The sequence below is a fragment of the Hyla sarda genome, chromosome 3, assembly GCF_029499605.1.
Source record: "Hyla sarda isolate aHylSar1 chromosome 3, aHylSar1.hap1, whole genome shotgun sequence".
In the NCBI taxonomy this organism is placed as follows: Eukaryota; Metazoa; Chordata; class Amphibia; order Anura; family Hylidae; genus Hyla; species Hyla sarda.
Window position 1 is genome coordinate 260736251 of NC_079191.1, and position 24665 is coordinate 260760915.

Here is a 24665-nt window from a genome sequence, read left to right on the forward strand (position 1 = left end):
TGGCCTTCTTGGACTCTGGATCTGCAGGAAATTTTATTTTGGCCTCTCTCGTCAACAGGTTCAACATCCCAGTGACCAGTCTCGCCAGACCCCTCTACATCAATTGTGTAAATAATGAAAGATTGGACTGTACCATACGTTTCCGCACGGAGCCCCTTCTTATGAGCATCGGATCTCATCATGAGAGGATTGAACTTTTGGTCCTCCCCAATTGCACCTCGGAGATTCTCCTTGGACTTCCCTGGCTTCAACTTCATTCCCCAACCCTGGATTGGTCCACTGGGGAGATCAAGAGTTGGGGGTCCTCTTGTTCCAAGAACTGTCTAAAACCGGTTCCCAGTAACCCTTGCCGTAACTCTGTGGTTCCTCCAGTAACCGGTCTCCCTAAGGCCTATATGGACTTCGCGGATGTTTTCTGCAAAAAACAAGCTGAGACTCTACCTCCTCACAGGCCTTATGATTGCCCTATCGACCTCCTCCCGGGTACTACTCCACCCCGGGGCAGAATTTATCCTCTCTCTGCCCCAGAGACTCTTGCCATGTCCGAATACGTCCAGGAGAATCTAAAAAAGGGCTTTATCCGTAAATCCTCCTCTCCTGCCGGAGCCGGATTTTTCTTTGTGTCCAAAAAAGATGGCTCCCTACGTCCTTGCATTGACTACCGCGGTCTTAATAAAATCACGGTTAAGAACCGCTACCCCTTACCCCTCATCTCTGAACTCTTTGATCGCCTCCAAGGTGCCCACATCTTCACTAAATTGGACTTAAGAGGCGCCTATAACCTCATCCGCATCAGAGAGGGGGACGAGTGGAAAACGGCATTTAACACCAGAGATGGACACTTTGAGTATCTGGTCATGCCCTTTGGACTGTGCAATGCCCCTGCCGTCTTCCAAGACTTTGTCAATGAAATTTTTCGTGATCTGTTATACTCCTGTGTTGTGGTATATCTGGACGATATCCTAATTTTTTCTGCCAATCTAGAAGAACACCGCCAGCATGTCCGTATGGTTCTTCAGAGACTTCGTGACAACCAACTCTATGCCAAAATTGAGAAATGTCTGTTTGAATGCCAATCTCTTCCTTTTCTAGGATATTTGGTCTCTGGCCAGGGACTACAGATGGATCCAGACAAACTCTCTGCCGTCTTAAATTGGCCACGCCCCTCCGGACTCCGTGCTATCCAACGCTTTTTGGGGTTCGCCAATTATTACAGGCAATTTATTCCACATTTTTCTACCATTGTGGCTCCTATCGTGGCTTTAACCAAGAAAAATGCTGATCCCAAGTCCTGGCCTCCTCAAGCAGAAGACTCCTTTAAACGACTCAAGTCTGCCTTTTCTTCGGCTCCCGTGCTCTCCAGACCTGACCCTTCCAAACCCTTCCTATTGGAGGTTGATGCCTCCTCAGTAGGAGCTGGAGCTGTTCTTCTACAAAAAAATCCTTCCGGGCATGCTGTCACTTGTGGTTTTTTCTCTAGGACCTTCTCTCCAGCGGAGAGGAACTACTCCATCGGGGATCGAGAGCTTCTAGCCATTAAATTAGCACTTGAGGAATGGAGGCATCTGCTGGAGGGATCAAGATTTCCTGTTATTATCTACACCGACCACAAGAACCTCTCCTACCTCCAGTCGGCCCAACGGCTGAATCCTCGCCAGGCCCGGTGGTCTCTGTTCTTTGCCCGATTTAATTTTGAGATTCACTTTCGTCCTGCCGATAAGAACATTAGGGCCGATGCTCTCTCTCGTTCCTCGGATGCCTCAGAAGTTGATCTCCCTCCGCAACACATCATTCCACCTGACTGCCTGATCTCCACTTCTCCTGCCTCCATCAGGCAGACTCCTCCAGGAAAGACCTTTGTTTCTCCACGCCAACGCCTCGGAATCCTCAAATGGGGTCACTCCTCCCATCTCGCAGGTCATGCGGGCATCAAGAAATCTGTGCAACTCATCTCCCGCTTCTATTGGTGGCCGACTCTGGAGACGGATGTTGGGGACTTTGTGCGAGCCTGCACTATCTGTGCCCGGGATAAGACTCCTCGCCAGAAGCCCGCTGGTTTTCTTCATCCTCTGCCTGTCCCCGAACAGCCTTGGTCTCTGATTGGTATGGATTTTATTACTGATTTACCCCCTTCCCGTGGCAACACCGTTATTTGGGTGGTCGTTGATCGATTCTCCAAAATGGCACATTTCATCCCTCTTCCTGGTCTTCCTTCTGCGCCTCAGTTGGCTAAACAATTTTTTGTACACATTTTTCGTCTTCACGGGTTGCCTACGCAGATTGTCTCGGATAGAGGGGTCCAATTCGTGTCTAAATTCTGGAGGGCTCTCTGTAAACAACTCAAGATTAAATTAAATTTTTCCTCTGCATATCATCCCCAGTCCAATGGACAAGTAGAAAGAATTAACCAGATCCTGGGTGATTATTTGCGACATTTTGTTTCCTCCCGCCAGGATGACTGGGCAGATCTCCTTCCATGGGCCGAATTTTCGTATAACTTCAGGGTCTCTGAATCTTCCTCCAAATCCCCATTTTTCGTGGTGTACGGCCGTCACCCTCTTCCCCCCCTCCCTACCCCCTTGCCCTCTGGTCTGCCCGCTGTGGATGAAATTTCTCGTGACCTTTCCATTATATGGAGAGAGACCCAAAATTCTCTCTTACAGGCTTCTTCACGCATGAAGAGGTTCGCGGATAAGAAAAGAAGAGCTCCCCCCGTTTTTTCCCCTGGAGACAAGGTATGGCTCTCCGCTAAATATGTCCGCTTCCGTGTCCCTAGCTACAAGTTGGGACCACGCTATCTTGGTCCTTTCAAAATTTTGTGTCAAATTAATCCTGTCTCTTATAAACTTCTTCTTCCTCCTTCTCTTCGTATCCCTAATGCCTTTCACGTCTCTCTTCTCAAACCACTCATCCTCAACCGTTTTTCTCCCAAATCTGTTCCTCCCACTCCTGTTTCCGGCTCCTCGGACGTCTTCTCGGTCAAGGAAATTTTGGCTGCCAAAAAGGTCAGAGGGAAAAATTTTTTTTTAGTAGACTGGGAGGGTTGTGGTCCTGAAGAGAGATCCTGGGAACCTGAGGACAACATCCTTGACAAAAGTCTGCTCCTCAGGTTCTCAGGCTCCAAGAAGAGGGGGAGACCCAAGGGGGGGGGTACTGTTACGCCGAGCGCTCCGGGTCCCCGCTCCTCCCCGGAGCGCTCGCTTCACTCCCTCCGCTGCAGCGCTCCGGTCACGTCCTCTGACCCGGGGCGCTGCGATCCTGCTGCCAGCCGGGATGCGATTCGCGATGCGGGTAGCGCCCGCTCGCGATGCGCACCCCGGCTCCCCTACCTGACTCGCTCCCCGTCTGTTCTGTCCCGGCGCGCGCGGCCCCGCTCCCTAGGGCGCGCGCGCGCCGGGTCTCTGCGATTTAAAGGGCCACTGCGCCGCTGATTGGCGCAGTGGTTCCAATTAGGGTTTTCACCTGTGCACTTCCCTATATTACCTCACTTCCCTTGCACTCCCTTGCCGGATCTTGTTGCCTTAGTGCCAGTGAAAGCGTTCCTTGTGTGTTCCTTGCCTGTGTTTCCAGACCTTCTGCCGTTGCCCCTGACTACGATCCTTGCTGCCTGCCCCGACCTTCTGCTACGTCCGACCTTGCTTCTGCCTACTCCCTTGTACCGCGCCTATCTTCAGCAGCCAGAGAGGTGAGCCGTTGCTAGTGGATACGACCTGGTCACTACCGCCGCAGCAAGACCATCCCGCTTTGCGGCGGGCTCTGGTGAAAACCAGTAGTGGCTTAGAACCGGTCCACTAGCACGGTCCACGCCAATCCCTCTCTGGCACAGAGGGTCCACTACCTGCCAGCCGGCATCGTGACAATTTGACCATAAAATCTAGGAAAGAACAATGAAAACATTACCAGGAGGAATTTTCCCATATTTTATTCTAAATTTCTTTTAGTTAAGCCGTTGAAAAAGACATGTAGAAGCAAGTGTAACATGTTTCCCAACTGAATTAAATGTAAATAACTTATTGTCACTTCAAAAGCTCTATGAATAAAAGGCAGGAGCTGAGATGATACTTACCATGTCAAAGAGAAGTCTTTAGCATGCTTTGCATTGATGTGTATCTTTGAAGTGGGCCCTATAAACTAAAAATCGAGATACACTGAATTACACTTGGGCATTATTTCTCCTGCCTTGATCAATATGATGAAACAAATAATTCTGTCTTTAGGCTGTTAATGAACTATTATCTCCAGTAATCCCCTCATGCGAGGGGTGGGGGATGCATAGATATTAGTAAGTATTGTCCAAGTAATAAAAATGAATTTCCCCAACTATTCATTATATACTCCATTTCATTGATCTGATATATATGTAACCTGCTTTAGACCTCATACCCATTTAGACAAACAAGGTAAAATTGTTTTAACAAAATGAACATGTGAAGCCTTCTTTACCTAGTGTAACCCAAAGCTGCTGAGTCCTATAATGTTGAAGCTTCACTCGGGTCTTTGTACCACATCTCTAGTATTATGAATGAAACATGGATAATTACAGATATTCCTATTATACATTTTGGCCCAGTGCAGAGTGTATAACAGTATCTCCCTTCAGCTTTAATGTCATTAAAATTAATGCTGTATTATTATCTGGAAAAGGAAGGCACCAGGGGATAGGTGTGACTGCTCCTTCTGCATCCTTTATGCTTTATCCTGAAGACCCTTATTGAAATATATATAAAGGAGGTGATAGAGTTTTTTTGCTTAAAAGACACAATTTTGGCTGCCTTTTATTTTTAAATAAGGGGTGATATGCACTGTCTTGATTTATGGCGGTTTTACCAGATAGAATATTTTTCATTCACATGATATCCCTTGTAAGAGTTATCAAGGCATTAATGTAGCTTGTTTCTAGATCTTATACAACTATCAAACAGATGGATACAACTTTTTTATTTCCTTTATTCAGAAAAATAAGGATCAGATAAGGACAATTTTAAGCATACTGATTTTGTTAAAAAAAAGTTTTACTTTTTTATTTTTTAAGTGGTATGATTAGAGATGAGCAAATCGAATTGGACGAATCCAAATTCGTTACAAATTTCCTGAGAAATTTGATTCGTAATTAATCCGAATATCTCTGCGTTTCGACAAAATGAATCGCTTCATTAAACTCCATTTAGTGCGATCTAGGCCAGGTGATCTAAAATGGTGGCTACATGTGCTAGGACATGGGGCAAGGAACTCTGAGAAGGCAGGTAGGCGGGATTACCCTGAATAACATGCAGCATGCAGCCTATCAACAGCTAGCCGGCCCTGTGATGTTACAGCCCTAAATATTCGGCAGCCCTCGCTGCAGACAGGCATTTTTTCCCTGAGAGAGCAAACAGTGTCTGTCTGTGTGTTATTGAGAAAAAAGATTTTTACATCGACGAATCAATTTGCCTGATGCCCACATCACTGCAGGCAGGCAGATAGACAGGGACAGTAGAGAGAGTACACTTTATGTTGCAACTGTACTGGGGTGTATTTCTCTAAAGCTAATAGGGGCCAGTTAGTGTGAGCACTAAAAGACCTTGTCACCTTTCAACACCTAATTCAGGTGTAACCATACTGGGGTGTATTTTCCTATCCTAAGTGTGCACTCAGTGCTTTTACATTTTTTGATGTTAAACTCATAGGGGCAAGTTATTGTTAAAGGCCAAAAATCTCTACTCACCAGCTTTTAACGCCTAATTCAGGTGTAACCATACTGGGCCATATTTTCCTATCATAGGTGTAATATATACGCACTCAGCTGTTGTACAAGTATGTAAGGCAGAGAAATACCAGTACGTGCACAGAGGAGTGGCAGAGGCCCAAATTTATCAGGCGCAGACAGAGGTCACAGCAGAGTAGGGGCACATGGCAGCAAGAGTTGTGGCAAGAGGTCTGGGTGCCTGGTGTCAGCTAGTGGTCGTGTCTCGACCAGCAACCCAGCAGCAATGATTGATTGGTTCACTCGGTCATCCACTTCATCCCAAGTGACATCCGACACCCCCAGTCCACAGTCGGTGGGTTCCTCAGACTCAACCCTCAGTTGGCATTGCCCTCATGCTACGGCTGCCACCTCCAGGCTCTGTCATTGTGCCGCCATATGGTCTCCTCATGCTTATGCTGCCACCTCCAGGCTCTCTCATTGTGCCGCCATATGGTCTCCTCATGCTGATGCGTCATGACACCTCCAGGCTCTGTCAATGTGCTGCCATATGGTCTCCAAATGCTGCTGCCACTTCCAGGCTCTGTCATTGTGCCGCTCTGTGGTCTAGATAGGCTGACGCCACCTCTAGGCTGTGTCATTCTGCCGCCATGTGATCTCCACATGCTGCTGCTCATTAAACTTGTTAAAGGGGTACTCCGGTGGAAAACATATATTTTTTAGGTCTTTTTTAATTTTGAAGAGATTAAATGGGGAACTTCGGTGGAAAACATTTGTTTTTTTTTATTAACTGGAGCCAGAAAGTTAAACAGATTTGTAAATAACTTCTATAAAAAAAAATCCCAATCCTTCCAGTACTTATAATAATACACAGGAAGTACTCCAGTAATCCAGTGTATAATGCACATGATGATCTTTTCTTTTTAAATTTCCTTTCTTCCTGACCACAAGTGCTCTCTGCTGACACCTCTGTCTATGTCAGGAGCAAGAGAGGTTTGCTATGGGGATTTGCTCCTGCTCTGGAGAGTTCCTAAAATTTACAGAGGTGTCAGCAGAGAGCACTTGTGGGACACAAACTGACAGTGGGAGGATTTTTCCTCCAGCTGTGAGCCCTGCGCTCACAGCTGTCAATCAATGAAGTGGGTCCATGACGCATGGACACAGCAGGACTAATATGTGTTCAAGCAGGCAGAGGGGGCAGTTGTTTGAATGGTTTATCAGTATGAAATAATGAAAATGTTCTCATGAAAGCAATTGCAAAACCTTGGTTTTGCATGCTTTACAACATATCCAAAGTTGTTGTATCTGACAGTGCCCATTTGATGTCCCAGGTGCCCGAAGTGTTTACTTTGAACTAATACTGTATGACCACAAAACCCGATATAACAAGGAATCACATGGCGGCACAATGACAGAGTCTAGAGGTGGCAGCAGCCCGACGAGACCATAGGGTCTCACAATTGAAAACAATTGGAGATTTTAAATAGATTAAAATGTTTTAAGTTTAATTTAATGTGCCAACAGCATGAGGAGCCCATATGGTGGCAGATCGACACAGCCTGAAATTGGTGGCAGCAAGAGGAGACCATATAGTGTCAGAGTGACCCAGGGGTCACAATGGAAAAGGGCCTCACAATGGAAAAGATTAAAGATATTTTTTTAAATTTAAATTGAAGATTTAAAATAGATGAACCTAAAAAGTTTTTAATTAATGTGCCAGCAGCATGAGGAGACGACATGGCGGACAATGACACAGCTTGGAGGTGGAAGCAGCATGAGGAGACCATATAGTGCAGAATAACCCAGCCTGGAGGTGGCAACAGCCTGACTAGACCACAGGGCATCATAATTGAAAAGATTAACCCCTTGCCGCAAATGGATATTCATTAACATCCATCTGCGGCTCTTGAGGTACGAGGCGCGCTCATCAGGTGAGTGCGCAGCATACCCAGTGGGGTTCGGTTGCTATAAGCAACCAGGACCCATGGATAATGCCGGACATCACCGATCAGGCTGATGTCCGGCATTAACTCTTTAGATGTGGCGATCAAAGTTGATCGCTGTGTCTAAAGTGAAAGTGAAACCTTCCCGACAGCTCAATCGGGCTGATCGGGACCATCGCGGTCCCTATCACTTAGGGCGAAGCAGAAAGGTGCCTCCTGCACATCCGATCGGCGAATGATTGCTCCAAGCCTGAAATCAAGGCTTGAGCAATCAACCGCCGATAATACTGATCAATGCCATGCAATGGCATTGATCAGTGTATTGAATCAATGTACTGCATGTTATAGTCCCCTATGGGAGTTATAACATTGCATAAAAAAAGGGGAAAAAAAGTAAATAAAGATCAATGAACCCCTCCCCTAATAAAAGTTTGACTCACCCCCCATTTAAAAAAAAAAACTGTGCAAATAAAAATAAACATATGTGGTATCGCCACATACGTAAATGTCCAAACTATAAAAAAAATGTAGAGTAAATTAAACCCCACGGTCAATGTTGTATGTGGAAAAAAAATTCCAAAGTCCGAAATTGCGTATTTTTGGTCACTTTTTATTTCATGAAAAAATTACTAAAAAGCGATGAAAAGGTCAGATCAATACAAAAATGGTACCACTAAAAACTTCAGATCATGATGCAAAAGATGAGCCCTCATACCGCCCCGTACACGGAAAAATAAAAACGTTATAGGGTTTAGAAAATTAAAATTTGAAAGATATTAATTTTTATGCACGTAGTTATGATTTTTTCCAGAAGTAAGACAAAATCTAACCTATACAAGTAGGATATCATTTTAATCGTATGGACCTACAGAATAGAGATAAGGTATCATTTTTACTGGAAAAAATGTACTCTGTAGAAATGGAAGCCCCCAAAATTTACAAAATGGCTTTTTTCTTCAATTTTGTCGCACAATGATTTTTTTTTGTTTGTTTCACGGTCGATTTTTGGGTAAAAGGACTGATGCCATTACAAAGTAGAATTGGTTGCAAAAAAAATAAGTCATATGGATTTTTTGGTGCAAAATTGAAAGGGTTATGATTTTTAAAGGGTAAGGAGGGAAAAAACAAAAGTGCAAAAACGGAAAAACGCTCAGTCCTTAAATGGGCACTGTCGCCAACTTTATTTTTTGATATGTTGTAGTACTTATGTACTACAACAAATCTGTAATATATTGTCATTATTTATTTTTTTTTTTTTTGCATTATCAGGGTGAAATTTACGTTTCAAAACTGGCCACTAGAGATCACCCTCCTAGTGGCTGGCTGCAGCCTGGCATGACGTCACGCCTGAAAAAGGACTGATTTTGGCCTGGCAATCAGTCCTTTTTCCTTTAGGCTGCTCTCGCTCCCTACCTTTCAATCAGAGAGGCAGAAGCGAGCGCATTGGCTCCCCGGCCACTGGCTGGGAGGCCACTTCTCCCACACATGTCGTCGCCGCCGCTGTCCCTGCACGCCCGCTGCCGGACTCTGCAGTATCTGTAAGTATAACGGAGGGAACGGGGTATGCGGGCGGGGGGTTTGTGTTTGAGGGAACGGGATATGCGGGCGGGGGGGGGGGGGGTTTGTGATGGAGGAAACGGGGTATGGCGGGGGATTTCACGGAGGGTACGGGCTAGCACCATAGCGCCGCATGGCACTAACTTATAGTTTATCTACACAGGGTGCCTCCAGATGTTTCACTACTACAACTCCCAGCATGCCCTGACAGCCAATAGATGTCAGGGCTAGCTGGGAGTTGTAGTGGTGAAACAGCTGGAGGCACCCTGTGTAGATAAACTAAGGGCGGAAGTGTTGTCCCCAGCAGGCATCAGTGACGTGGTGCCTGCTGGGGAAGTCTGCCTGGTAGCGAGCACACTACCAGGCAGACAAAAAGTTATTTTTTATATATAGTAAAAAAAAATTAAAAGTAGGGAGGGGGTTAGGGATAGATTGGCAATAGGCAGGGACAGAATTTTTTTTTTTAGGATGGTGGGAGCTACTCTTTAAGGGGTTGAAGATATTTTTTACATTTAAATTGAAGATTTCAAATAGATGAACCTAAAAAGTTTACTTTAATGTGCCAGCAGCATGAGGAGTCCACATGGCCATGGTGTGTCTAGGTCCTCTTTCTCGTCTTCCTTGTCACCCTGTAGCTCTCCAGCCTGCTCCTCCACTCCTGTCAGATGACTATAAAAACCACCCATTTCTCAAAACCTTGCCTGTGCTCCACTGTCCCCCCTCCTCCTCCCCTTCCTCCTCCTCTTCCAGTTCAGCCCCCACAGGGCTCATGTGGCTGTGAGATGTAGGCGCCATGTCTTCAGTGCCCTGACCAGCCATTGTTTCAAACACGTGTAGGAAATGAAGCAGTGGCATGATGTTGTTCATCCTGTAATCCTGGCGTTCCTCAAAGGGCCTGAGAAAACGGCAGGTGTCACATATGAGCTGCCACTGATTGATATTGAAGTTACAAAGGGGACTCCCCCTATCCGCTTGCATCATCAAGAAATCGGTGATGGCTTTTCTCTGTTTGTATAGTCTGTCCAACATATGGAGGGTGGAATTCCAATGTGTGGAAATGTTGCAAATCAGACTATGTTGAGGGATGCCTTTCTGACGCTGCAGCTCAAGGAGGGTGTGCTTTGCGGTGTAAGAGTGGCTGAAGTGCATGCAAAGTTTCCTTCCCTTTGTTGGGATGTCTTACAGATGGGGTGAACTCTTCAGGAACTGCTTGTCAACCAGATTGAACACATGTGTGGAGAACAATATGCTCCACTACAGAGAGGAACACAATACACTCCACTACACTTAAAACTTTATTCGGCTACAAAAGCAGGTGTGTAGTTTTGGCTGGCCTTTTAGGGTAACTGGGACCTTATGACATTAATAGGAACAAAATCGTAGACCACGTAGGTGTACGTACAGTATACACTTATGAGAGGAGGACTATGCGCTCCACTAAGCTTAAAACTGTATTAGACTACAGAAACAAGTGTGTAGCTTTGGCTGGCCTTTCACAGTAACTAGGCCCAAATTATTTCAATAGGAAAAATATAAAGGATATCACATAGTTGTACGTACAGTATACACTTATGAGAGGAGGACTATGTGCTCCACTACGCGTAAAACTGTATTAGACTACAAAAACAAGTGTGTAGCTTTGGCTGGCCTTTCACAGTAACTAGGCCCAAATTAGTTTGACAGGGAAAAAAAACGTACACCACCTATGTACGCACAGGTTACACTTATGAGAGGATAACATGCTTCGCTATGCAACCTGAATTAGCCATTGAAATCAGTGCTCACTATAATTGGCCCATCAACTTTAGAGTTGTAGTATACACTAGTGCTGCAGCGCAGAGTCACTGTGTAGTCCAGCCCAGTACAGTATTATTATGCACTAATAACATGTGACAAACTGGCCCCTATAAGCTTTACAGTTGCTGTACACCACACTACAGCAGTACAGACTCGCTGTGTAGTACTCCCAAGAGTGTACTTACTCTCTCTCTCTTTCTCTCTTTCTCTCCCCCTTCCCTGTCAGTGCTTTTCTGCAGTGATTTGGGCTTGTGGTGAATCGCTGCTTTGAAGCTGTTTTTCTGTGCAACACACACACTGATCTATCTTTGTCTGCAATGAAACGCTCTCTCGGAAATACAATGCTGGAATGGATGCCCGCAAGATGGCTGCCGATTACATAGTGCTGTGACATCATAGTGCTGGCTGGCTGCTGATGGGCTGCTTGTGATTGAGGGTCATCCCACTTACCCGCCTTCCCAAAGTTCCTTTCTCCATGTCCTCACATGTGAATCTGCCATTTTAGATGTCCTGGAGCCTGGACCGCACTAAATGGAGTTTAACCCCTTAATGACGCAGGGTATTTTCCGTTTTTGCATTTTCATTTTTTCCTCATCACCTTCTAAAAATCATAACGCTTTCAATTTTGCACCTAACAATCCATATTATTTCTTATTTTTTGCACCACTAATTCTACTTTGCAGTGATATTAGTCATTTTACCCAAAAATACACGACGAAATGGGAAAAAAATCATTGTTCTACAAAATTGAAGAAAAAACGCCATTTTGTAGTTTTGGGGGCTTCTGTTTCTACACAGTGCATTTTCCGGTAAAAATGACACCTTCTCTTTATTCTGTTGGTCCATACGGTTAAAATGATACCCTACTTATATAGGTTTGATTTAGTCGTACTTCTGGAAAAAATCATAACTACATGCATAAAAATGAATATGTTTAAAAATGTCCTCTTCTGACCCCTATAACTTTTTCTTTTTCCGCATATGGGGATGTATGAGGGCTCATTTTTTTCGGCGTGATCTGACATTTTTGTCGGTATCATTTTTGTTTTGATTGGACTTTTTTTATCGCTTTTTATTAACTTTTTTATGGTATAAAAAGGGATTAAAAATACGCTATTTTGGACTTTGATTTTTTTTTACATGTATGCCATAGACCGTGCAGTTTAAGTAATGATATATTTTTATAGTTTGGACATTTACGCACGCGGCAATACCACATATGTTTATTTTTATTTCTATTTACACAGTTTTTTTTTTTTATTGGGAAAAGGGGGATGATTCTGACTTTTATTATGGAAGGGGTTAAATGATCTTTATTAACACTTTATTAACTTTTTTTTGCAGGGTTAGAGCTCCCATAGGGGGCTATAACACTGCACACACTGATCTTCTACACTGGTCACTGCCAGGCAATAACCTGGCACTGGTCAGTGTTATCGCCCCTCGACTGCTCCTGCCTGGATCTCAGGCACGGAGCAGTCATTCGGCGATCGGACAGTGAGGAGGCAGGTAGGGACCCTCCTGCTGTCCTGCAAGCTGTTCGGGACACCGCAATTTCATTGCTTTAATTGTGATGCCATATGGTCTCTCAACCCTTCTGCCACATGCTGAATAAGGCTAGAATTCCACAGAGGTTTTCCATGTAAAAACACCGATAAAAATGTCCATTCTGCCGCACAGCATTTTTCAGTGAAAAAACGCTGCGGACAGATGTTAGCTGCAAGTCAATAGGGAACTGCAAATGCCATATCCACTTGGCGTTTTTCAGTTTGGAATTTCTTTAAACCTTTTGGTTTGTTACAGATATTTTTGGCTCCTTGGCAATTTTTCAAAAACGACCTCTTGTTGAGACTTTTTTTGGGGGAAAATCATGATGTTTTCCTCCCATAGAAGTCTATGTGAGGGAAAAAACACCAAGAAAAACGCCATGTGGGTTTTAACTTTGGCGTTTTTGTAGGCGGTTTTTATTCTTTCTTTGGACTTTAGCAAACAAAAAAAGGGTTGGATATACCTTTTTTATTTCAATTTCATAGGGTACCATTAAAAAATAATAATAAAATACAGTAGTGATGGAAACAAAATTTATATTTTTATAACTAAATTTTTATAAATTTTTAAACAGGGATCAATTTATGTGGGCGGGCAGGGAACTAAAAATGTAGCCGACAATGATAAAATTTTTTGAAAGGGGCCATTTAAATGTAAAAATAATATATATTTTTTTAATTAATTTTGTTATTGATGTATTTTAACAATGTGTTTTACCCCTTAAGGACTCAGGGTTTTTCAGTTTTTGCACTTTTGTTTTTTCCTCCTTACCTTTTAAAAATCATAACCCTTTAATTTTTCCACCTAAAAATCCATATTATGGCTTACTTTTTGCATCACTAATTCTACTTTGCAGTGATATTAGTCATTTCACCCAAAAATTCACGGCAAAATGGAAAAAAATTATCATTGTGCGACAAAATCGAAGAAAAAACGCCATTTTGTAACTTTTGGGGGCTTCCGTTTCTACGCAGTGCATATTTTGGTAAAAATGACACACTATCATTATTCTGTAGGTCCATATGGTTAAAATGATACCCTAATTATATAGGTTTGATTTTGTCGTACTTCTGGAAAAAATCATAACTACATGCAGGAAAATTTATACGTTATGACCCCTATAACTTTTTTATTTTTCGACGTACAGGGCGGTATGAGGACTCATTTTTTGCGCCGTGATCTGAAGTTTTTATGGGTATGATTTTTGTTTTGATCTGACTTTTTGATCACTTTTTATTCATTTTTTAACGGTATAAAAAGTGACCAAAAATACGCTTTTTTGGACTTTGGAATTTTTTTGCGCGTACGCCATTTACCGTGCGGTTTAATTAATGATATATTTTTATTGTTCGGACATTTACGCACGCGGCGATACCACATATGCTTATTTATTTTTTTATTTACACTGTTTTATGTTTTTTTGTGGAAAAAGGTGGGTGATTCAAACTTTTATTAGGGAAGGGGTTAAATGACCTTTATTAACCTTTTTTTTTAACTTTTTTTTTGCAGTGTTTTAGGTCCCATAGGGACCTATAACACTGCACTCACTGATCTCTCATGCTGATCACTGGCGTGTATTAACACGCCTGTGATCAGTGTTATCGGCGCTTGACTGCTCCTGCCTGGATCTCAGGCAAGGAGCAGTCATTCGTCGATCGGACACCAAGGAGGCAGGTAAGGGCCCTCCCGGTGTCCTGTAAGCTGTTTGGGACGCCGCGAATTCACCGCGGCGGTCCAGAACAGCCCGACTGACTATCTGGGTTAGTTTCACTTTCACTTTAGAAGTGGCGGTCAGCTTTGACCGCCGCTTTGAAAGGGTTAATACCACACATTGCCGCGATCGGCAATGTGTGGTATTAGCCGCGGGTCCCTGCCTTGATGAGTGCCGGGACCGACACGATTTGATGCGTGATGCTTCGTATCACGGGAGCCGGCGCAGGACGTAAATATACACCCTGCGTCGTTAAGGGGTAATAAAGTGTGTGTTTTTCACTTTTTCACTTTTTTTTCTTTATTTTTTACATTTTTTGAGTAGTACTACTACTCCCAGGATGGAACAGACTGTTCCATGATAGGAGTATTAGTACCTGTACTAATAGACAGATCGCCCTGGGTGTCACTTATGACACACGTTGCGATCCTCCTATATAATGCATAGAAGCCGCGGGACTGCCGCTCTTCTACGCTATCCTGCACTATGTTCTGCGATGTGAAGTTATTCATATCACAGATTCATATTTTCCCCAGAGAGCTGTGACTGAACGAATGGTTCCAGCCAATCACAACTCTCTGCGGGAAATATGAATAGGTATATATACGGCAGTGCAGGGGACCAGAGAAGAGCTGCCGGACGCACACCTTTAGCGATTGTCCTGATGTGAATTTCGGGACTCAGCTGTGCTCACAGCTACAGAGCTGGGGGAACAACTGATGCTGAGCAGTAGATATACGTCATATGTCTACTGCCAAGCAAGAACTTATAGTGAGCCTGCAATGTGTATACAGTATACACATTGCTGGCTCACTCAACCCCTTGCTAAGCTGTGCGCTATGCTTACACTGCTTTTGGGTGGTATACAGAATATACAGCTATCTATAGACAGCTGTATATACTGTATACAGAAGAGGAGATCCCCTTACCTCCCTCGCTCCCTGTACCTGCCAGGTCCGTGTAGCCCCGCCCCTAGTGATGACGTCATTAGGGGCAGAGCTACAGACGAGAGGCAGAGGGGTAAGCGTGAGGCTCTGTTCACATTGTACATTTTGTATAATGTGAACAGACCCTTCTGGCAGTGTCTTCCCAGACAGGGAAACTCCAAATGCTGCTAAACTACAACTTCCAATATGCCCAGACAGCCTTTGGCTGTCTGAGCATGCTGGGAGTTGTAGTTTTGCAGCAATTGGAGGCTCTCTGTTTGGGAAGACATTGCATTTTGGGCGCTCTCCTTAGCGGAGAGCGCCAAAAATGTCCTAACCTATGTTTTGTTAATTTTTTCTTCTTGTTTCAGATCCGTATATGCAGAGGATTGTGCTAACATTAAGCCCCAGCTTAGTAATGGATTCCGTCAATAAGATGACTTCCACTACTAAGCCTGCCCTCGTTAGCCTTTTTATTAAAAGAAAAAAAATCCAGTTAATCCGCCATAATCCATCAAATCCGCTGCAATCCTCTACATACATGGATCTGAAATTAGAAGAAAAAAGAAACAAAAAATGGGTTAGGACATTGTTGGCGATCTCCACTGGGGAGAGCCCCCAGTGGAGATCGCCAAAAATGTCCTAACCCGTTTTTTGTTTCTTTTTTCTTCTCGTTTCAGATCCGTGTATGCAGAGGATTGCGGCTGATTTGATGGATTATGGCGGATTAACTGTTTTTTCATCCGCTGTAATCCACCGAATCTGCCACAATCCTCTGCATATATACGGATCTGGCTTCCCAAACAGAGAGCCTCCAATTGTTGCAAAACTGGGCATGCTGGGAGTTGTAGTTAAGCAACAGCTGGAGTCTCCCTGTCTGGAAAGACATTGCCAGAAGGGTCTGTTCACATTATAAAAAAACATACAATGTGAACAGAGCCTCACACTTACCACTCTACCTCCCGTCTTTAGCTCCACCCCTAATGACATAATTTCTTGGGAGTGGAGCCACACAGCCCCAACAGGGAGTGAGGGAGGTAAGGGGATCTCCTCTTCTGTATACAGCTATATATCTATATATATCTATAGACAGCTGTATATCCTATATACCGCCCAAAGGGGCTATAGAAGCAGGGAGTCCTGTCAGTCTGGTTACTGGATTTCAGGCTCCTGTATAGTATACACGGGTACACTATGCACCCCGGTATACTATACGGCCTGGGGAGGTAAGTAGTGATGCTATACAACATTCCTCATCTCCTTACACTCTGTGGACCGGGCACTCATCATCCAACCCACAGAGTGGTACCCTGAAGCAGTGAAAAACTGCCACAGGGGACACATTTGGCTGTTTCCACACAAGAAAAACTGCCAAAACACAGGAAAAAGCTGTGACAGTTTTACTGGTAGTTTTTCCTGGTGGGAAAAAACTTCAGTGGAATCCTAGCCTTACAGTATTATTTCACTAACCCAGCACACTCCCTATCCGTGTTACGGCAAGATAAATTGTTCTACACCCCTATTGAGGCTCTCTGTAGCCCATAAATAGCTGTTTTAAATAGAAATTTGCCGCAAATAAATTTGGATGAAAACTAATTTTTCCGGAAAATCGGAATTTTCGAAAAATTTGCTGATCTCTAGGTATAATAATTGAAAAAAAATGTTTTTTTTTAAATTTTATCACATTGGCCTTTTATCGAATAAAAAAATAAATGTGTATAACCCCTTCCCTTTTTATTTAAAAATAATGTAAAAAAATAAACACATCTGGTATCCTCGCGAGTGTAAACGTCCTAACTAGTAAAATATGGGATGAACATGAAGAAAAAAGTAGCAGAAAAAAGTTATAAAAGGTGTTTAAAAAGTTTCATCAAAACAATTATGGTACTGTTAAACTACAGAGCACGGCACAAAACATAAGCTCTCATGCATCCTCACATACAGAAAAAAGCTATAAGAAACAGAAGAGGATTATTTTGAGCATTCTAATTCTCTAACAAAAAGTTATAATTTTTTTTTATAAACCAGTAAAATAAAACAAAACATATAAATTGGGTATCATTTTAATCATATGGACCTACAAAATAAAGATAACATGTCATTTTTATGAAAAGTGTACTGTGAAGAAACTAAACTCCCTGAAAGTGGCATAATGGTGTTTTTTTATTTTTTATTTTGCCCTACAGATAATTTTGTGGTAAAATAAGTGATGTCATTACAACGTACTGTTAGTCCTACAAAACACATGCCCTGTCAATGGAAAACTGAAAACAAATCAGTTGTGGATTTTGAAAGGCAAGGAGGAAAAAAATGAAAATGCAAAAAGGAAAAATCGCTGCATCGTTAAAGGGGTAGCCCAGTGCTGAAAAACCTATCCCCTATCCTAAGGATAGGGGATAAGTTTCAGATCGCGGGGGGTCCAACCGATGGGGCCCCCCACGATCTCCTATATGGGGCCCCAGCTCGCTGGCCAGATAGAGAGTGTTGACCACCACATGAAACAGCGGTCAACACACCCCCTCAATACGTCGCTATGGCAGAGCCGGAGATTGCCGAAGGCAGCGCTCCGCCTCTGCCATAGAGTTGTATTGAGGGGGCGTGTCAGCGGGCTACCGGGGGCCCGTACAGGAGATCGCGGGGGCCCCAGAGGTCGGACCCCCGCGAACTGCAACTTATCCCTAATCCTTAGGATAGAGGATAAGTTTTTCCCAACTGGACTACTCCTTTAAGGAATTCTATGGTTAAAGCCTGTAACCACTTATTAACAATACATAAAATAAAAAGGCAGTCAGACAATGGCACACTTAGAATCTACTTACTCATATTTGCATCCAGGTTTCTGTCATGATGCACAAAGGATAGCATTTAATTAACCAGCATCAGGATACAATAGTGGTTTGTTTTTACCTGGTTTGTACAGACGTTTCTAGTTTAAATGCAAAAGAATGTCCCAGCTAGTGGTGTCTCAACAGTACATGTGCAATCATAGCCTCACTCCTATGGGTTAATGACAGTGCTACTGGAAAGCAAACAAAAAAAACTAAAAACTACTCCAACGTGTGTCAGAGCATATGCGCTCCTTCATCAGGGATGTCCATAGGTCCAACAATCTATGGACATTCCTAATGAAGGAGCCCAAATGTTGTGAAACACTTTGGAGAGGTTTTTTCATCTAATTACCCTCCGCTAACCCATAGGAGTAAGGCTATGGCTTGCGTATGCACGGTTGACATGCTGGGGGTGTTCTCCAACATTGAAACAGACATTTCTTCTGGATTATTTTTTCATACCAGATTGGGGATTTTTTTTCTCTAGGCATTGTGGAAATTCCATCTTGGCATAGGATCTATTAACCAGGTTAAAACCAACCACTTCTATACCCTGGTGCTGATTAAGTTGTCCCCTTTGTTAATGTATGCATCATGTATGTAAATATTATCTAGTGAATTCCTACTGCGCCATTTAGTCATACCCAAAAACACACCAGAACAAGAGAAATTTGATGAAAAATTGTTGATACTTTATTAAACATATATTAATAAAATCAATTAAAATGAGACAGCAACAAAGCAGAAACGAAAAATACTCTGACTGCTACATAAACCTGGTATGTAAAGGTAGGGGATGTGCATATATATTAGTTAAAGTGACTAGTGCAATCTATATGGCTACTAAAGTGCAGCATGCAATAGATGTAAATAGTGTACACACTTTAACATGAAGGCAATGGCCACAGTTCCTATATATTGCACATATCCCAGGTGACAGACAAGAAATACAGTAAAGAGCATAATGGGCAATTGTTCCACCTGAAAACAGGGCAATGAAGAGAACCCGAGGTGAGAGGCAAGGTAACCAAAAACTCACTGGAGTCCAGCTGAGAAGGCACGAACAGTGAATTTTGCCCAGATAAGAGGTGGAACAGTCACCCCGTCACAATACACATACCCAATGTAGCACGTCAGACCCCAACGTTGTTTCGCCGTGAAGGCTTCCTGTTCCACCTCTTATCTGGGCAAAATTCCCTGTTGATGCCTTTCAGCTGGACTCCGGTGAGTTTTTGGTTACCTTGCCTCTCACCTTGGGTTCTCTTCCTTGCCCGGTTTTCAGGTAGAACAATTGCCCAATATGCTCTTTCCTGTATTTCTTGTCTGTCACCTGGTGCAATTTATATGAACTGTGGCCATTGCCTTCATATTAAAGTGTGTATTCTGTTTACATCTATTGCATGCTGCACTTTAGTAGCCATATAGATTGCACCAGTCACTTTAACTTTTACGTAGTAGTCAATGTATTTTTCTTTTCTGCTTTGTTGCTGTCTCATTTTAATTGCTTTTATTAATATATGTTTAATAAAGTATCAACTATTTTTCATCAAATTTCTCTTGTTCTGGTGTGTTTTGGGGTGTGACTAGCTGGCTATTGGCACACCAGTGTGTTACTTGGTATCTTATAGTGCCCTGTATGGTTTGGATTATATTCCTATTGTGCCATTGTCAAACTGCATTTCAGATGACATATTCCTCCCTTTAACAACTTACTACAGAGGAATATGTAAAGAGAAAAACAGTCTCGGCACCACACGCTACGTAGAGTGTATCCAAAAATATGCAGGGATGTGTAGAGTTGCGTCTCAGGGGTGCACTTACTTAGACAACAGTAATGCAAAATATAAAGAGGAACATAGTAAAGCACTCTTTACTATGTTCCTCTTTATATATTGCTACAAAGGAAAACTGAAATATTTATAATCACTTGCAACTTGATATTGGGAATGCTTGTTGACTTTAGATTAAGAAATGTCATTCTCTGCTCTGTCCCTTTTTATCTCATTTTTGACCTCTTACCCACAATAGTCTTGATACGGAAAAAAATAAATTATGATGTAAAACTATTTATATATACAATAATTTATATATATATTTTTAATGTTTTAAATACTATGTTTTTTCTTTAAAGGGGTTATCCACCATAAGGTGATTTTAGTTCCTACCAGGCAGCCAGTAATGGACATGCTTAGGAAGGATCTGCACTTGTCTTGGGGATACATGGCTATGTTGTGAGATTACCATAACACTGTGGCTAGCTTTTTGTGAACTGATATTTCCTGTTTGACTTTTCTTTTTTTGACTACAAATCCCAAAATTCCATTTTCCTCCCTCCCACAAATCAGCCACCCCACCCATTGAAACATAAATGAGCTGCATCCATCAAAAGATCTGAGGTTTTCAATCAGGGTGACTACAGCTGTCGCATTAGTTGCAGATTGATCTTTCTCCCACCAAGCGATCCCTCCACCCATTGAAGCAGACAAGCTCCCTGTCATCAGCTGAATAGTGAGTCAGGTCTCGGCCGCATTGCAAGCTGGGAAAAATCTGAGACAACAGTCATTTTGTATGCTGGTAAAAATAAATAGTGGGGTGAAAATCACATAAGAATTGTGAAAAAACTGTCACACACAGGTACAGACACTATATTATGAACTACACTTACTTTACAGCCCCTGTAGCATAGTCAAATAAAAAAAAAAACATGAAATACCCGTGTAAGGAATTACATAGTCTAAAGTTATTAACCCCTTAAAGACTCAAGACGTACCGGTACGTCATGAGTCCGCTCCCGATCTATAACGCAGGGCCACGGCGTGGCCCCGCTTCATAGCGGGTCGGGCCCGGCCTCTAACAACAGCCGGGACCCGTGGCAGTGAGATCAATGCCGCGCTATTAACCCTTTAGACGCAGCGTTAAAAGTTTAATGCCGCGTCTAAAGTGAAAGCATGCCGGTTAGCTCATGGAGCTGTTCGGGATAGCCCCGGTGAAATCACGGCAAACCAGTGATCAAGGTGAAAGATCATTGTGTGCAGTGTTATAGGTCCCTATGGGAGCTATAACACTGCAAAAAAAAAGTGAAAAAAAAGTAAATAAAGATCATTTTAACCCCTTCCCTATTAAAAGTTTGAATCACCCCCCTTTTCCCATAAAAAAAACTAGTGTATATAAAAATGAAAATAAACATATGTGGTATCGCCACGTGCGGAAATGTCCGACTTATAAAAATATATCAGTAATTAAACCGCACGGTCAATGGCGTAAGCGCAAAAAAATTCCAAAGTCCAAAATAGTGCAATTTGGTCACTTTTTAAATAAAAATTATTTTTTTATAAAAAGCGATCAATAAGTCCTATCAATGCAAAAATGGTACCGCTAAAAACTTCAGATCACAGCGCAAAAATGAGCCCTCATACCGCCCCATATGCAGAAAAATAAAAAAGTTATAGGGGGTCAGAAGAGGACAATTTTAAACGTATACATTTTCCTGCATTTATGATTTTTTCCAGAAGTACGACAAAATCAAACCTATATAAGTAGGGCATCATTTTAATCGTATGGAGCTACAGAATAAAGATAAGGTGTCATTTTTACCGAAAAATGTACTGTGTAGAAACGGAAGCCCCCAAGATTTACAAAATGGCGTTTTTTTTTTTTTTGTCTCACAATGATTTTTTTTTCCGTTTTGCCATATATTTTTGGGTAAAATGACTGATGTAATTACATAGTAGAATTGGTGGCGCAAAAAAATAAGCCATCATATGGATTTTTAGGTGCAAAATTGAAAGAGCTATGATTTTTTAAAGGTAAGGAGGAAGAAACGAAAATGCAAGAACGGAAAAACGCTGAGTACTTAAGGGGTTAAAGCTTAACCATTGTATAATAAAGACAATCAATAAACAGTACTTTCAAAAGTCTCACCATTTTTATAATCTCTCCTTGCTGTTTGTGAATAGTTTATTCCCAAGAGTGGTTCTTTCCGCTGCTGCAATACTGCAGCAGCCAGAGGTTACTAATATATATTTTTCTTGCAGAAAACACTCCAGACAAATGTATTAACTGTGTGTGAGTAGAACAAAAATCTATTTTAACTATCTTACTGATGACAAGCCAAGATCTTGAAAACAGTAAAAATTAGGGGTTATACAGGATGAGAAAAACATGGCTGCTTTCTGTCCACCTATTGCTATTGCAACCAGTGATGGTATTCAAAACTTCAGCAGCCAGTTCCCCTGTCTTCCACATTAGCAACTGTCAGGAGACAGTGTAGTCATGTTACTTTGCTGTTTTCTACGCTCCTTAAATTGGAGTTAATTTAGCTGCCAAGCAGCAGGCCACATAGTTGGAAAACACAGAATGCTAACCATAAGAGGCATAACTTATAGCTTCTGAGCCCCAATTCAAAATCTGCAACAGGGCCCCATGTGTTATTTTTAATACTGATCTCTTATGTGGCAAATGTGCCTTGAAGTCCCCCTTACGCACCCTTACACCCTTGCTCACCACTGGAACAGGGATCAAAACCAGTTCATAGGAACCAGGGAGAACTGCTACTATCCAATCTCTGCTTTTAGGTTAGCCCCATTCACTTTAATATAGCTGAGTTGAAACAACATGGGATGGGAAAAAGTCCATCAAATATATAACCTGCACACCTTAAAAATATGTAGTAATCACATAAAATATATTAATTACACAGGATATAAACCACTTAAAAAACCACTTAAAAAGAATTATGATACACTCACCTTTAAGGAAAACAATAAAAGCAAGAGTTGCAATAGCATACCCAACCTGTAGACCAGTGTTGCACTGTTTATGCATAACCCCTTTAACCCCTTAAGGACGCAGGACGTAAATGTACGTCCTGGTGAGGTGGTACTTAACGCACCAGGACGTACATTTACGTCCTAAGCATAACCGCGGGCATCGGAGCGATGCCCGTGTAATGCGCGGCTGATCCCGGCTGCTAATCGCAGCCAGGGACCCGCCGGCAATGGCCGACGCCCGCGATCTCGCGGGCGTCCGCCATTAACCCCTCAGGTGCCGGGATCAATACAGATCCCGGCATCTGCGGCGGTTCGCGATTTAAATGAACGATCGGATGCGGGGTTCCGATCATTCATAACGCCGCACGGAGGTCCCCTCTCCTTCCTCCGTGCGGCTCCCGGCGTCTCCTGCTCTGGTCTGTGATCGAGCAGACCAGAGCAGGAGGTGACCGATAATACTGATCTGTTCTATGTCCTATACATAGAACAGATCAGTATTAGCAAACATGGTATTGCTATGAATAGTCCCCTATGGGGACTATTCAAGTGTAAAAAAAAATTTAAAAAAATGTAAAAGTAAAAGTAAAAAAAAAGTGAAAAATCCCCTCCCCCAATAAAAAAGTAAAACGTCCGTTTTTTCCTATTTTACCCCCAAAAAGCGTAAAAAACATTTTTTATAGACATATTTGGTATCGCCGCGTGCGTAAATGTCCGAACTATTAAAATAAAATGTTAATGATCCCGTACGGTGAACGGCGTGAACGAAAAAAAATAAAAAAAGTCCCAAATTCCTACTTTTTTAATACATTTTATTAAAAAAAAATTATAAAAAATGTATTAAAAGTTTTTTATATGCAAATGTGGTATCAAAAAAAAGTACAGATCATGGCGCAAAAAATTAGCCCCCATACCGCCGCTTATACGGAAAAATAAAAAAGTTAGAGGTCATCAAAATAAAGGGATTATAAACGTACTAATTTGGTTAAAAAGTTTGTGATTTTTTTTAAGCGCAACAATAATATAAAAGTATATAATAATGGGTATCATTTTAATCGTATTGACCCTCAGAATAAAGAACACATGTCACTTTTACCATAAATTGTACGGCGTGAAAACAAAACCTTCCAAAATTAGCAAAATTGCGTTTTTCGTTTTAATTTCCCCACAAAAATAGTGTTTTTTGGTTGCGCCATACATTTTATGATATAATGAGTTATGTCATTACAAAGGACAACTGGTCGCGCAAAAAAAAAAGCCCTCATACTAGTCTGTGGATGAAAATATAAAAGAGTTATGATTTTTAGAAGGCGAGGAGGAAAAAATGAAAATGTAAAAATTTAATTGTCTGAGTCCTTAAGGCCAAAATGGGCTGAGTCCTTAAGGGGTTAAAGGGGTACACTGGTGGAAACATTATTATTATTATTTCTTTTTAAAATTAACTGGTCTCAGAAAGACAAACAGATTTGTAAATTACTTCTATTAAAAAAATCTTAATCCTTCCAGGATATATCAGCTGCTGTATACTACAGATTTAGTTGAGTTGTTCTTTCCAGTCTGACCACAGTGCTCTCTGCTGACACCTCTGTCCATATCAAGAACTGTTCAGAGAAGGAGCAAATCCCCATAGAGAACATCTCCCGCTCTGGACAGTTCCTGACACAGAGCACTGTGGTCAGACAGAAAAAAACAACTCAACTTCCTCTGTAGTATACAGCAGCTGATACTGGATGGATTAAGATTGTTTTAATAGAAGTACTTTACAAATCTGTTTAACTTTCTGGCACCAGATGATTTGAAAATTTATTTTTCCACCAGAGTACCCCTTTAAGTGTAGGGTCACACGTGCCATATTTGGCTGCATATTGTTATTGTCTGCAGCTGGTTTTTGCTGCCCATTGACTTA

At 42.2% G+C, this 24665-nt stretch overlaps 1 protein-coding gene and 1 long non-coding RNA gene across 2 annotated transcripts in view; one reads left to right on the forward strand and one right to left on the reverse strand.

Annotated features, from left to right (window-relative positions):
- The window catches only part of LAMA2 (laminin subunit alpha 2), a 943701-nt gene that overhangs the window by 241829 nt on the left and 677207 nt on the right, over positions 1-24665 (forward strand). The window lies entirely within an intron of this gene.
- LOC130362297 (uncharacterized) overlaps positions 1-24665 on the reverse strand; it is a 32401-nt gene that overhangs the window by 2760 nt on the left and 4976 nt on the right. The window contains exon 2 of the long non-coding RNA XR_008891345.1: positions 4067-4131. This is a non-coding gene — a long non-coding RNA (uncharacterized LOC130362297). The remainder of the gene's footprint in view (positions 1-4066; positions 4132-24665) is intronic.